This window comes from Phalaenopsis equestris, unplaced genomic scaffold (assembly GCF_001263595.1).
Source record: "Phalaenopsis equestris unplaced genomic scaffold, ASM126359v1 Scaffold001189, whole genome shotgun sequence".
NCBI classification, from domain to species: Eukaryota; Viridiplantae; Streptophyta; class Magnoliopsida; order Asparagales; family Orchidaceae; genus Phalaenopsis; species Phalaenopsis equestris.
Window position 1 is genome coordinate 307,502 of NW_018165628.1, and position 15,386 is coordinate 322,887.

General features: G+C 37.0%; 1 protein-coding gene across 5 annotated transcripts in view; it reads right to left on the reverse strand.

Annotated features, from left to right (window-relative positions):
- The window catches only part of LOC110033463 (rho GTPase-activating protein 7-like), a 97,398-nt gene that overhangs the window by 10,765 nt on the left and 71,247 nt on the right, over window positions 1-15,386 (reverse strand). The gene's annotated exons all lie outside the window — the stretch shown is intronic.

The following is a 15,386-nucleotide window of genomic DNA, read 5'->3' on the forward strand; positions in this document are numbered from 1 at the left end:
AAGGCACACACCCCCTGAAGGCAAAACCCGAGCCATCCAAAGCTAAGAAACAACATGCATATCTAAATATTCCAAGCATACAACGATTCCAACAGATTTTTTTGAGCAGGGGAGATGCCTCACGAGGGGCTAAGCCAAGCCCTCAAAACAAGCTACAGCATTTTCCAAATTAAATAAATTTTTTTCGTAGCATACATTTCGAGCCAGGGAAAGCCACAGGAAGCCAAAACCGAGCCCCCAAACATGCATAAAACAGTAGAATGAACTCACTAGCATAACTCCCTGGCATTCATGAAAGGCCAAATAACTTCTCCAATATTTCATGCTAAATGAAAATAAGTGAAAAACTTCATAATACTCATCCCAACATGCTTGCAAGAGGAGCCATGCTTGTTTCAAGACCATGAGCTAGAATTATTTCAAGACCATATTTCAATTATTCAAATCGCTGCCAACATAAATATGATAGGATAAACAGAAAATATGCCATATATCCACCACTTTAAGCAACCACTTTAAGCAAATATCAAATATCCAAGTCTAACTCCTAAAACATACTCACATTTAATCTTTCACATGCTTTTAGAGTGAATGCTTCGAAATACATGAAAGTAAAGAGAACTAGCATGCTGTATCATCCAACAGAGCCAAGCTCAAAGGCTCGACAGAGAGGAAAACCGAAAGGAAACAGGGCACCCAAGAAGAGGGGGGAAAAAGGGGTACCTCTTTAATGTCAAAGTAACAAAGTAAAAGCACTGCAACACAAGAATTCACCTCAAAGAAATGCTCTCACAGAAATTCCCTTTCCAATCTCCTCACAGCCAAAATTTTTACTCTCCTCTTAGAAGACCTTTTCTCAACAACCCAAAAAAATCAAAAGAAACTATGTTTATAGGCAGAGAAGACAGGGGAAGAGACAGAAGGTCACCCTTTGAACCCACGACACTCGAATCGGGCCAAAGAAGAAAAGGACGTGCTCCCTGCTCACAGAAGGCGAAGCCACCGAAACATCTCGGACCGAGCCGCAAGCCCAGTAGCAGCGAGGGAAGCATCAGAAAGAAGAGAAGATTTTGTCATTCAAGTGTACCGAGGAGCAAGCTTCCCAGAGTCAAACTACCAAGAAAAGGAAAACCACAACCTAGGGAGACTGACTAGGGAGACTGACATGGCTTCGGCTGACATGGCTTCGGGAAGGAAGGCCGCGGGCAGAAAGATGTCAGGCAAGGACGAACGAGGTCAACTTTCTCTCGCGTGGAGGAGGAGGAGCTCGGTCGGCTCGACACCGAGAAAGGGAAAAGCCAGGGACGCGAACGGGAGAGGGGAAAAAGCAGAGGAAGACAGAGCTCGGGTGCGTGAGTTTAGAGATTTAGTGTTTAAAGAGGAAAGGGGGAGATTCAGCTTATATAAATTAATATATATATATATATATACTATAAATTATATGCGATTTATTCACGCGCGGCGTCGTAACAAAATGGGTGTCCTCCCTGGGAAAAATCGACGCTCCGGAGGTGCCGGTGCAGTCCGTTATGTCATCCGGGGTCGCTCGGATGACATCATCGACAATCGGGTCAAAAACGCGTCAAAATTCAAATTTCACAAAATTTCGACCTGCGATCGATCGTTTCAAAAATCTATTCGAGTCTTCGACAGGTAACAGTGCAAGCGATGTGAATTGTAGTGATCGGATGTGTCGACTCTCCAAATTGCGAAGTTTGTGCGTGCGGGAGTGCAAATTGTGCAAAAGGCCACCCTAAGGCTTAAAGATCCTATAAGGACTCTTTTTGAGTTCCCTCATGTTGGTTTCACCCTTCTAAGTGCTAGAAGTCGATACCACAAACGTGAAACTCTAAAAGCGTAAGAAGTGGGTTGGATTTCTAAAAAGAGGCGGGTCCCATTTCTAAGGTTCTAAGATAGTCGAAGGGAGATCCTTAAGGCTAGATCGTAAACCCTAAGAGGAAAACTAGACCTCACTAAAAATGAGGTCAACAACGCATTAATCAAAAAGATAAGTGGCAATGCTAATTGGTTAATTAACCAGCAAGAAAACTGATTAAAGATATGGAGCGTTTAGAGTTATCGCTGGTAGTACGAAATGATGAAAGTTTTGCACTATTGAATCAAATGTTAATTCAACAATCTGACAAATAGAATAAGAGAAGCATTACCACATGATGCGAACTTTAAAAAAATATCAGATGGATAAATATGAGATCCATGAAGAAAAACTGTTGAGGGACGAGAATATAATTTTTATAACAGATGTGAAAGATTTGCATAAAGAATTTATTTGCATAAAGCCCATTATTCAGGACATGATACATCCAAGAAACAACAAGATAAATCGACTTAGAGGTTTATTCTGGTGGTCAGGGTTGAAACGTGGTGTAGCAGAGTTCGTGGTAAAGTGTCTGACTTGCAGATGGTTAAAAATAAGCATCAAAACCGTGGGTTGTTACAATCGTTGCCTATAATAGAGTGAAAATGGGAGGGCATTGCTACGGGCATTATGACGGGCTACCAATAGTAAAGCAGGGTCATGATGTTGTCTTGGTATTTATTGATCGTCTAACCAAATCTGCACGTTTCTTACCTATCAGACAGATAGATTCCATAGATAAGTTTACCAAAATTTATGTTGATGAAATTGTGAAACTAAATGGAGTCCAAATATCTATTGTTTCAGATCAAGATAGTATATTCACATCCAAACTAACTGTGGAGAAAAGTTTAAGACTAATTAGATACTCAACCAACATTCAGTACAAATTTTCATCCCCAAACAGACAGTCAATCAAAGAGAACGAACCAAATATTAGAAGACTACTTCACCTTTATGTACTTGATTTTGGAGGAAGTTGGAAAATATGCAAACCTCTGATATAGTTTGCCTACAACATTAGTTTCCATATTGATATTGGTATGGCTCCCTATGAAGCCTTTTATAGAAGGAAATGCAGGACACCACTTTGTTGAGCAAAAGCTGGTGAAAGGAAATTAATTGGTACTGATTTAGTTGATGAAACAACTGAGAAGATTTGGTTGATTGATTTGTGATAGATTGAAAGCAGTCAAAGATATACAGAAGAAGTATTATGATGTTAAGCATCGACAGATAAAAATTGAAGTGAGTAAATTTATTTTTCTGAACGTCAGTTCTATAAAATGAGCTGAGCAGTTTGGAAAGTTTGGGATATTGAGTCCACTGTATGTTGGTCCGTATGAAATCGTGGAATGAAAAGATTGAGAAAGTGGCATACATGCTTACACTACTAGCATATATGTACGGGGTAAATAATGTGTTCCATATCACCTTATTATGAAAGTATATTGTTGATGAGGCTAACAAGCTTATTACAGGCCCCATAGATGCTCAGTTTGATCTGACTTGCATAGATAAACCATAAAAAATCACAAATTATGATGTGGAGCACCTCAGGAGTAGAGAGATTCTTTTGTTCATGCATTATGGAAGCATGAAATTGAAAAAGATGCTACATGGAAGAACGAATCTGAAATGACAGAATGATATTCACAGCTTTTCAATTACAAGGAGAGGAGGTTGTAATAACAACCTTTTTAATTTTTTTCATAATTATATAACAAAAAACGAAACAAATTTACCTGGTTAAGACAGCCACACAGCGGGTGCCGTTCGAATGAAAATCCCACTGCCCTTAAGACACTTTACTCGAAGTTATCCCCTCATTCCTTTCCCATTCGAACTCGGCAAATGAAGAGAGAGACGAAGAGAGCAAGGGAATGCAAGAGAGAGCGCGAAAGACAAAAGGAAAGAAATTGAGGAAGAAGACAAAGAAGCTCAAGAAACAAAAGATGAGGAAGAGGAATAAGCGGAAGAAGAGAATGAAGAAGAAGAAGAAGCAAGAGGAGGTTAACTTTAGCCAAGCTAAAGAGGAAGAAGGAAGAGCTAGTGCGACATTCTTCCGCTACCGCACTCAAGAGGCTCGAGGAAGCTTTCTTCAAGCTGTGAGCGTGTCTAGCCTATTTTGAGACGAACACGAGTGTTGATGGTAAGGGAGATAAAGCCATGTGTCTCGTGAAAGCTAACCACAATTTCCTATGCCCTACTCGAGCGAAAGGAGGACTCGTGCGGCTTGCCATGACTCAACGGAAAGTCTTCAGATCTCCGTTAAGGAGATTTTTGTGCCCTAGTTGTTTGTCAGAGAGGAAAAAGGAGAGATGCAAGCTATTCCTAACTGTCGTGCAACATGTAAGGGGCACACGAACCCATGAAAACGTCGCGGTACCGTTTGGATCGCGCTTTTTGCCTGTTTATCCGAAAATGTGATTGCATTTTTACACTAAACGCAGGTCACGGGTTGAACCCCGCGGGCCTCGTTTCAGAATAAACTGGTTATGCTACAATGCACAAGCTGCCCCAAACGCACCTTAATCCTTATTTGCTCGAATTGAGTTATAAGGGCAAGACAGAAATTATTAGGTAAGGTATTAAATGAATTTAAGTTATTAATTGTAAATAATTGAAACTAAATTAATAAATCAAAAAATTAATTAAATTGTGTTCAAATTTAGTTAGGGTAATTAGCAAGCAGACTGAAATAAAATAAGAGGAAGAATTTCAGCTACAAAGCTTAATTTAAATGTTTAATAATTATTCTTTATATAATTAAATAGGTTTAAAAGCAAAATTAAATGTTTCTAAGTTAAGCATGTTAAAAAGAAGTTTTGTAAAGTTAATTTATTTAAATGCAATGTTTTATAGTATATAGTAATTTTAATAATCTTAAGAATGTAAATTTATTTAAATTCAACAATTTATAATATATAATAAAACTAATTAATGAGACAACTTAATATTAAGATAAAAATATGGCTGAGTAAATTAACTATATGTTTCAGAAAAACAAAAGAAATTTGGAAGACTATTTTCGTATAGGTAAATGTAAATGTTTGTATAAGTTAATTAGCATAGCTAATTAAATAAATAAATTATGAAAATAATAATAATAAATCTAGAATTAATAGGAAAGAAGATTAGCCGTGAATAGAAACTAATTATATTTAAATTGTGATTATAGGTGCACCTAATAAATAGTTTCACCTAAGGGAAAAGGACAATCGACTGACAGTACAAGTGGGTAAATAATTTTACTTTACAATAATTCTGTTCTTTAAACAAGTTCTTAATGTTTTCCGCAGTTTCTTTTAAAATGCAAAAAAAAAAAATTCATGTTTTTCTTTTAAATGTTAAATGCAAGAAATGAAATAAAATATGATATATCATGTAATGTACTCGTGAATGAAAAATAGAAATAGAAATAAAAATGGTTGTCTATCTTTATGATGGGTCGGAAAAGATTAAACGTATATTTTTAAAGTATACGTTTTGACGGCAACCCTCAATATTAAAAATTGTAATATAAATAAATAAAATTAAATAAAACTGGTTTCTTTACTATCTTTTATTGCACAGTTCTTTTACTATTTACTACAAGCTTTATAAAATATTTTAAAATGAGAATTATTTTAATTTAGAAATATTTGCCCACTAGATGGTTTTAACTCAACCATTAGTTACTAACATTTTGAAGGAAAATTAGCTCTATGCTAAATGGACCCCCGAGAGTACGTGTACAGGTGTGGTGGAGTGCAAAATCATAGATACTGTGTGTTAGTTATTATATTGTCAGTTGTAAATATATAAAAATCTATATGAACTGATTGTAACTTTAAAATGGTTCTTTGGTGTTTGGATTTCATTTTAATTATGGAATGACCAACCGACAGTTCTCGCCTTGGTAATTCCAAACTTTCAGGTCGGGTATTGACAATATAACATGTAAAACTCAAACTCCTCAATCTGTGTTTTAGGAGAATTTAGAGCGAACCAACTACTTGCTTGTTTGTGTTGCCACCAATAAGACACTAGAAAGATATTATATCAATCATTAAATCAAATCAAGATTTGCCTTCTCTTAAATCTACCCCAAAAAGGCGTTTTTAAGAGGCTAAAAAATCCATAATGAGGGAGTTATCTTGTTAACAATTGCAATGGAGAAGGAGAGAAAAAGTGGTTAGGGTTTTCCATTGAATCAACTAAAAGAGATCATCTTACAAGAGTAAAAGATACATATATACATACATATATATATATACACAATAAGTAAGAAGACAAAACTACCTTTCAATAAATAAGAAGACAAAACTACCCTTAAGTAGAGTAAAACAATACACAACTATAATGTCTAACATCCCCCCTCAAACTTACGATGCATCAATGGAAATCATCGAGAGTTTGCTAGTCAAAAAATAAAAGCGTTGAATAGAATGTGATTTGGTAAACACACCAGCAAGTTGCATTGAGGAGGAAATATAGGGTAAGGTGATGGTGTCATGTTGAAAGTGATGGCGAGTGAAATGACAATCAATCTTAATATGTTTAGTGCGCTCATAGAAGACCGACTTGCAGATAATTTGAATAGCACTCTTGTTATCACGGTACATAAAAGTTTAGCTGGAGAAGGAGACACCCATATCAGCAAGTAACTGGTGCAACCAAATAATTTCTGCAGTGATGGATGCCATGACATGATACTCAGCTTCGATAGAAGAGCGAGAGACAACTGCTTGCTTCTTACTCTTTCAATAAATAAGAGAATCTCCAAGAAAAATATAAAATCCTGTGGTAGACTTACGACTGGTGGAATCACCACCCCAATCAGCATCTGAGTAGGCACGTAATTCCAAAGAAGAACACGCAGGAAAGAGAAGACTCTGAAATTGAGTGCCTCAAAGATAATGAAGAATGCAAAGAACAGAACAGCTGTCCAATGAACTATAGTAGGAGAAGCAACAAACTGACTAACATGTACAACATAAGCAACAACAGGTCTAATGATGGTAAGATATACCAAACTTCCAACAAGTGTACGATACAAGGTGGGATCAGACAAAGGAATACCATCAAAAGAGGTATAATGAACATTAAGCTCAAGAGGAGTAGCAGTTATTTGAGAATCAGAAAGACGAGCTTGTTCAAGGATGGTGTCAATATACTTAGATTGGGAAAGAAGATAACCTCTAGGAGAATGTGTTACTTCAATCCCCAAAAAAAATCGAAGAATACCCAAATCTTTCATCTCAAATTGTTGAGCTAATTGTAATTTCAACTCTGCAATCTCATTATCATCATCCCCAGTAATAATCATGCATCAACATATAAAGAGAGTATGACACGACCATGGGAGGTACTCTTGAGAAACATGACAGTGTCATATGAGCTAGAATGAAAACCAAGAGATGCAATCACAATAGAGAACTTTTCAAACCAAGATCGAGGAGCTTGTTTAAGTTTGTAGAAAGCTTTCTTTAATTTACAAACTTCACCATGATTATGAGAGACATCTGGTGGAGGCACCATGTAAACTTCAAACTTCAACTTCCTCTAGTAGATTACCATTTAAGAATGCATTTTTCACATCCATTTGAGAGATGTGCCACTAATGAATAGATGTGACTGCAATAAAAGTACGAACAGAAGTCATTTTGGCAAAAGGAGCAAATGATTTTTCATAATCCAGACCATATTATTGAGAAAGTCCCTCAGCAACCAAACGAGTTTTATATCGCTCAACTGACCCATCAGACTTGGTTTTGATCTTATATACCCAACGAGAACCGATTGCGCGTTTTTTTGGAGAAAAAGAAACAAGGTCCCAAGTATTCATCTTGTGCAAAGCAAAAAGTTCTTCGGTCATAGCTTGCTGCCAAAGAGGATCAAGAACAGCCTCTCGATAGGAGGAAAGCTCAGACAAATTGTGAATGGAGGTCAAAAAGGAAGAAAAAGAAGTAGAATAAGTGGAGCAAACAAAATCTGGCAATTTAGTAGACTTACGAGGGAAATGAGGAAAAGGAGGATCCACAGTCACAGAAGGTTCTTCGGGAACAGTAGAAGGGGAAGCAACAGGATCTGCAGAACTACCAGTGTCAACTCTGCAAAGCTCAATATCAAAATTATTGGATGATGAATCACATGATGAGATGCAACATCAGTATCTATGTAAAAAAGATATATTGATACAAGATCAAACTTTGCAAGTCTATAAGGAGGAATGAAGTAAAATGGTATATGTTCAAGAATAACTACATGACGCGAGACAAAAAGTTTTTGAGCGACAGGATCATAACAACGATATCCATTCGGACCATCACCATAACAAAAAAAAACACATATTGTCGAACGCGAAGATAATTTATTACGTTGTACATGAGGAAGAAGAACAAAGCAAGTAGAACAAAAAGCTCTCAAAGCAGAATAATCAGGAGCGTGGCCATAAAGTTTTTCAAAGGGAGACAAACCTCAAGTAATAGAAGATGAAATTTTGTTAATAGTATAGAAAGCAGTGAGAATAGCTTCCCCCCAGAATTCATTTGGAACAGAGCCAGACAAAAGGAGGGAACGAGCAGTTTCAACAATGTGACGATGTTTCCTTTCAGCAACTCCATTTTGTTCAGGAGTGTTCAGGAGTGTCAGTAATCAGTACAAGAAGTTTGAAGTAAACTCCCATTAGAGGCAAGTAATTCAGATAATTTAGTAGAGGTATATTCACCTCCCAAATCACATGTAAAACACTTAATAACAACATTATGTTGAGTTTTAACAAAAGCACGAAACATATGATAAACACTAAAAAATTCAGAACGATTTTTCATCAAATATATTCAGCAATAACGAGTATGTTCATCAATGAACGAGACATAATATCTAGATCCACCTTTGATAAGAATAGGTGATGGACCCCATACATCAAAATGAACCAAATTAAAAGGTGCAACAAAAAGTGAAACACTTTTAGAAAAGGGTAAAACAGAAAATTTAGCAAGTTTACAGCCACAACATTTAGAAATATCATGAGTTTTTAGCTTGCCCAAAACTCCTGTAGAAACTAAGTATTTTAAACGAAAAGAAGAGACATGTCCAAGACGAGAGTGCCATAGATAAAAATTAGAAGAAGATGAACTCAAACGAAATGATGATAGGTCAACACTGGAGCTGCAACATCTGAAACTCTTAGCTCATCCAGAATATAAAGTCCCCCTTGCCTACGACCTGCCTACGACCTATCCCAACTATCCCAATCAGCATCCTGGATTGCGGATCCTGCACAAAACAAGAGGTGGAAGAAAATAAAACTGAGAAACCCGAATCACACAATTGACCAACAGAAACAATATTCAAAGCAAGATTGGAGATATAGTAAACATTTGAAAGGGATAAATGTGGTGTGCATACAGGCCCAGCGCTTGTTAATGACATGGGAGTGTCATCAGCAGTCATGACTGATACAGATGATGCAGGATGTAAGGATACAAATGATGTAAAATCAGATCACATATGATGAGAGGCTCCAGAGTTAGGAATTCAAATGGAAGAAGATATACCTTATGAGCTAGAGGAAGTAAAACCTATATTTGAGGAGGCAGACATGACATGTGGTTGGATGGCAAGAAACTTTTGAAATTGCTCAGCAAGTGCAGCTACTGTAAGACCCGAAGAATATGCATGTCCAACACCAAGAGAGTCTGTCGGAGGAACAACAACTGCAACATTTGATGTTGGAGCTTTGGAACTTCATGGGTGCAACTGATTGAGTTGTTGCTGTTGTGATTTGTTCAACAACTTTGGACATTGAGCTTTCCAATGACCTTTTGCTTACAAAAGCTACATTCATCAAAACCAACATTTCCATGAGATTTGCTTTTATTATGAGTAGCTGCAAATATAGATATTAGGAGTGGGGAGGATCCCTTTCTCTACATTCCCTTTCTCATATTGAAACTTGAGACGAATCTCTACAGCTAACAACACATTAACCATTGAGTCAACTCTTGGAAGAGAATTGCGATGTAAAATTATTCTACGAAGCTCTTCAAAATCATGTTGAAGAGCCATAAAAATTTGAACCAAACGATGTTCTCTACGATCAGTATAAGGTTTAAAAGCTCACAATTCTGCAGTTTCAGTAAGAGATAACTGATCCCAAAGGTTAGTCATGGCAGAATAAAATTCTTGGATGCTCATGTTGTTTTGTTGAAGAGCACGAATATCTATCTCTAATTGATATTAATATATCTCTAATTGATATTATTTTGCAAAATTTGACTGCACATATAATCTTTCCAAATGATTCCAAACTTTTTCGGCAGTTTCATATTTTGCTAATTAGACACCGATTGATTGTGAAACTGAGTTATTGATCTAAGTGATTATTTTTGAATTATTTGCTTCCCATACTTCCAACTTTCCTTCATATTTTTCATCTTTTTCATCTATGGGTTTAACAGAGGTATCAGAAACACAGAGGTGTATCAGAAACATAACCCCACATTCTTTTGCCTTTCAAAAAATTCTTCAATACATAACTCCAATGTGAGTAATTTTGTCCATTCAATTGCACACTAATAGACTGAAGAGAGTCATCTTTTTCACTAGTCATTGCTACTATTTTCAATGCAAAAAGAAGACAAAGAAAAAAGGAAGCATCAAATACTAATAATAACATATCACTCGAAGAGTTGCAATTGGGTATTGCTGGAGACTGTGATCAAATCATATGTCGGAGGAAGTATTTTTTACTGCTTCCTTTTAAGTGCAGAAAGTAGTCACGACAGACGGAAATCCTTTGAAATCAGGCAAAAGCGAGAGAGGAGAACAAACAGAAGCGGGAACCAACAGAAGCCGTGAGTACCGGAGAGGACGAATGCGTCTGGGATCGCATATCGGACGAAGGAAGTCGAAGATGTGAGTGTCGGAGCGGACGAATGCGCTTGATGAGCGAAGGAAGTCGAAGTCGTGAGTGCCGGAGCGGACGAATGCTTCTGGGATCGCAGATCGGACGAATGCGAACGAATCTGGAATCGCAGATTGCGCAGAAGGCAAGTGATCAGAATTTCTACGGTACAATCCCTTACTCGATCAGAACTCTCTCTGATACCATGTTAACAATTGCAATGGAGGAGAGAAAAAGTGGTTAGGGTTTCCATTGAATCAACTAAAAGAGATCATCTTACAAGAGTAAAAGATACATATATATATATATATATATATATACACAATAAGTAAGAAGACAAAACTACCTTTAAGTAGAGTAAAATAATAGACGTCTATAATATCTAACAATCCAACCTTCATAACCCTTCGTGTTTGGAATACAAATGTCCAACTCCACCAACAACCTTGGCTGAGAAACATGTCAAAAGATTTACTCCGTAGATCAATTTACCATCAATTATTCAAATGAGGTGGTTCTTGGTTTTACCCCATCCATTAAGGATGACTTTATAAAATTCTTCTCCATGTTATAAGTTGCATAAAGGAGACCACTACTCCACCGAAAAGTGTAATTGTCTTAAAAGAGGAAATCAAGTGCCTTATTTTGTTAGGACTTCTACAACAATTCATTTGTCACTAGTGGTGATTTTTACCTCTAAAGTAAAGCAACATATTTTGTTGACATTTCTGCAATAGTTTGTATGTCGCTAGTGTTGTCTAACATTGAAAAGTGACCAAAAAGTTGGCTTTAAAATTTCAATAGGATTTACAAATTTGGCAATGAAGTGAACCACAGTGACAGTGTCAAAAGGGCCCACATTAGAACCTAATGTGTTAATATCCATATTAACGCTCTCCAACATAAAATAAAAAAAATAGATAATAGAAAGTAATAGTATATACATATAAGTAATAATAATAACAATATATATAAATTGAACATTTCGTTGCTCCAATGGACTCTTTAATCCTCTAAATACCATGAGTAATCCCTCCTACCCATCCATCTACCTTTTACATCAAGCATTATGTCCCATTTTATTGAAACTGCGAAATGCTTTAAAAACATTAGTTTCTCTAACAAATTTAATCAATTATGTAAAATTAGTGCCTCAATATAAAGTTTGCACTAAAATTAATATGCATTAGAAATCTCAATAAAACAATATTCCGTGATAAAAAGAAATAATTGAATTGCAACAAATAAATTAAGTTAATAATATTATTAATTTATTCGATAAATCTAAACCTCATTAAATGGCAATGAAGGAGATATAATTACCTCTGTATAATAATACGTTAGCTACAAATGATTTATGTGGCTAAACTTTGATTTAGCAATTAGTAGGAGGGGCCGAATGAAATGATTTCTCCCTAAAATAGTGGCATATCAAATCTTTTGGAACTTTACAGCTATTCACTGACAACCAATAGGGCTTCCCAAATAATTTTTTTTTTTTTTTGATAAAAAGTTGATTTCTAAATAATAATAATAATTTTCTATTCTGTACAATGGCTTACATGAAAGTGGCATTTTCATTTTTATTACCGGTAGCTACTACCATAAGTTCTAAATCAGATAAAATTTGCAAGTTGCAAAAGATGATTCATGGTTTGCACAAGGCGGGAGTCCCATCACTTGAGTCATTGATTAGAATGGTAAATAAACTAATTTTCATGACGCAAGATAGCATGAAAATTATGTCTAATATACATACAATTCAACCGCTACATCTACGAGCATAAACCAATGGAGACATTAGAAGGCCTGAATGGTTAAAATGTGCTATGCTGAGATTGAAACTATTTCTAACCAAGCTTAACAACATAAAGAATCCTAGTAATATTAGAAGCGAAGTGTGCTGACGCGGGAGCCGTCTGCCTTGCTACAGTACCGAAAATGGAACTTCCCCAGTGATGTTTTTTGCGGTATTTGCTACAGTACCGTGAATTCCGGAGGGTGAGTGCAACTTGGACCAGTACAAGAAGGGGCCGGTCAACAATTTACGTAGATTTACCTCCTATTTGTGCTGGAGTTCGCTCCTCTTTACTCTAAATCTATAAATATATTGTTATTTGTGTTGTTGAGTTTTGGATTGTGTTTCAGTCAAGAAAGCATCCGCATCCAGGTTTTTCGCTTCTAGGGTTGTATCCAAAGGCGGGTGGTGCTCCAGCTGTAGCTTATCCAAGGTGATGATCTCCTTTCAAGGTTTTGATTGGTGCTCCGGCGGTAGCTATTTCTTACGAGGAAATTTATCTTAAACTTTTACATCTTTTGCATTCCTCCCCTCGCTGCCACCGCCACCTTTCCATGTTGCTGAAACCAAGAGACAGCAACCTTGTTTATCCTGCTCCAACAGGTGGTCACCACCTCCTCCATATGCTGCCATCCCTTCCAGCCACCTCCCACCATACTGTCATTCATTCTAACCGCCTGTCTTCGATGTCAAGTCATTTCTAGATGTCTTCGTCCCGAATAGCCGCTCTTGGCTATTTGTTGTTGTTCTAGCCCTCCAACTAGCCTCTGCTTCATGTATTTCAAGAGGCCAGCCTCCACCTTTCCCCATTACAATTCCCTGCAACTTCCCCTTCCTCCTGCAGCCATCTACCACCTCTTCACCTTCCTCATGTCGTCCACTCAATAAACTGACCACCACCTTTGGATATATTTTGTTGTATTTGCATGGTTTGTTGTTGTATTTCCTTGATAAATGTGTGATTGTAACCACCTATTTCCCTTTTCAATAATAATATTTGTGTTCATATTGTTGCTTGGATTAACTCCAATATCATTTATTATTAGAGCTATCCTACCCTAGTCCTATCCTAGGGTTTCTAATATCCATCAATACCCAACACTATCTCCACCTAGAACTCTTTCTCTTAACTGATTCTCAAAACCGGCCACCCAAAAATTTTCTTTCTCAACCAACAAAGCCCCTATACACCCTTTTCCACCTGACCAAACCCAAACTCTAGCCATGCCAACGAAGAGATAATAGTCGGAAATCTGATCAAGAGAAAATGACACAATGCCATTTATGAGAAATCCCCAAAGTAATGTCCAAGAGATTTCTAGAGAGGATATGCAATGGGAACCCTTCCAACTGTAATAAGGCTCGCAACCTTCGAGAGGAGACCATCTAGAGGGGTCACAAATTTCATTCAATCCCCGAGACGAAGAACCAATACCATGAATATTTGGCATGAAATATTCGAAAAGCCATAATTTGGAAGTAAAGGTAGAGTTAACATATTCTGACAATCGCATGGATCTGAATGAGTTCATCGAGTGGCTCTGAATAATGGAACATGTATTGGAGAACCAGGATATCCCACTGGACAAAATGGTGAAACTAATCACCAGTAAGTTAAGGTAGAGTGCATCCTTTTGGTGGAAGAAATTGAAGATTCTTTGACAACAAAAAGGGAAAAATAAAATTACTACCTATTGCAATATGAAACGGTGGTTGCAAGACCAGTACCTACCAGCTCATTACAGAAAAGATGTTTAGACCCTAACAACCTCAAAAGAGGAGAGCCAACATCACCAGAGATTGCCTCATCTTAAAGGAGTACCCAATGGAACATCCAAGCCGACCTCTCCTGAGGAGAAACTAATTCTGAGTGGAGAACACATCCAAGCCGACCTCGCCTGAGGAGAAACTAATTCTGAGTGGAGAACATGTGGAACCCATCCGCATTCTGAAATTTGTCCCCGGTTTGGGCACGTTAAATCAATTGCACAACCAGTAGAATGATCTTTCATTGATCGGGGAGCAGTTAAGAAATTAAACAGTGATCTAGAAAAAGGTAAAAACTTCAGAGAGGATTCTTAATTTACAACAGACAATGATGAGATGCTAGTGATTCCAACTGAACCTAGGAGTTTGACGCCAGTTGTGCTAGAAGGTAGCTAATTCAAGATAATGGATATTCATGCAGAATATGAGGTTGTGGTGCCTCAAACTATCTTTTTGCATGCATTGAGAGGAGCATCAACAAGACTAGCATTGAATATCTAAAAAGGTCATGAGTTTGAAGAGCCGAAACTAGACACAAAGCAACCACAAATAAGAGAATTTCAAACTATTCAGATATATAATTCACTTCTCGAGTTGCTCCTATTGAGGGAGGTTCGATAAGTCAAAAATAAGAAACTTGTGAAATTTTTTTGGAAAAGTATATGGATTGATGTGGGAGCATTGGTCGCGGTACTATAACTGCTACAGTATCGCAAAACTTTTTTTTCTTTTTGATTTATTGCCTTTTCTATTACTTTCCTTCCCTATCTCTCTTTCCCATCCTAGCCTATGATCTTCTATTCCTATTTACTAGCTTCTATTATATATATATATATATATATATATATTTCACGTCCCGGTTCATTGGTGTGACCTCTGACATAAGTCTTTTGGGTCGGGGGTTCAAATCCTGTGGCGCGGGCTTTTCAGCTCAATTAAAGCACACCTGAGTCATACGATATCAAGTACAATACTACCTAGGGCTGTCAAAACGGCTCGTTATTCGCGAACAACTCGTGTTCGGCTCGTTAATTTTGTTCAATTAGTTA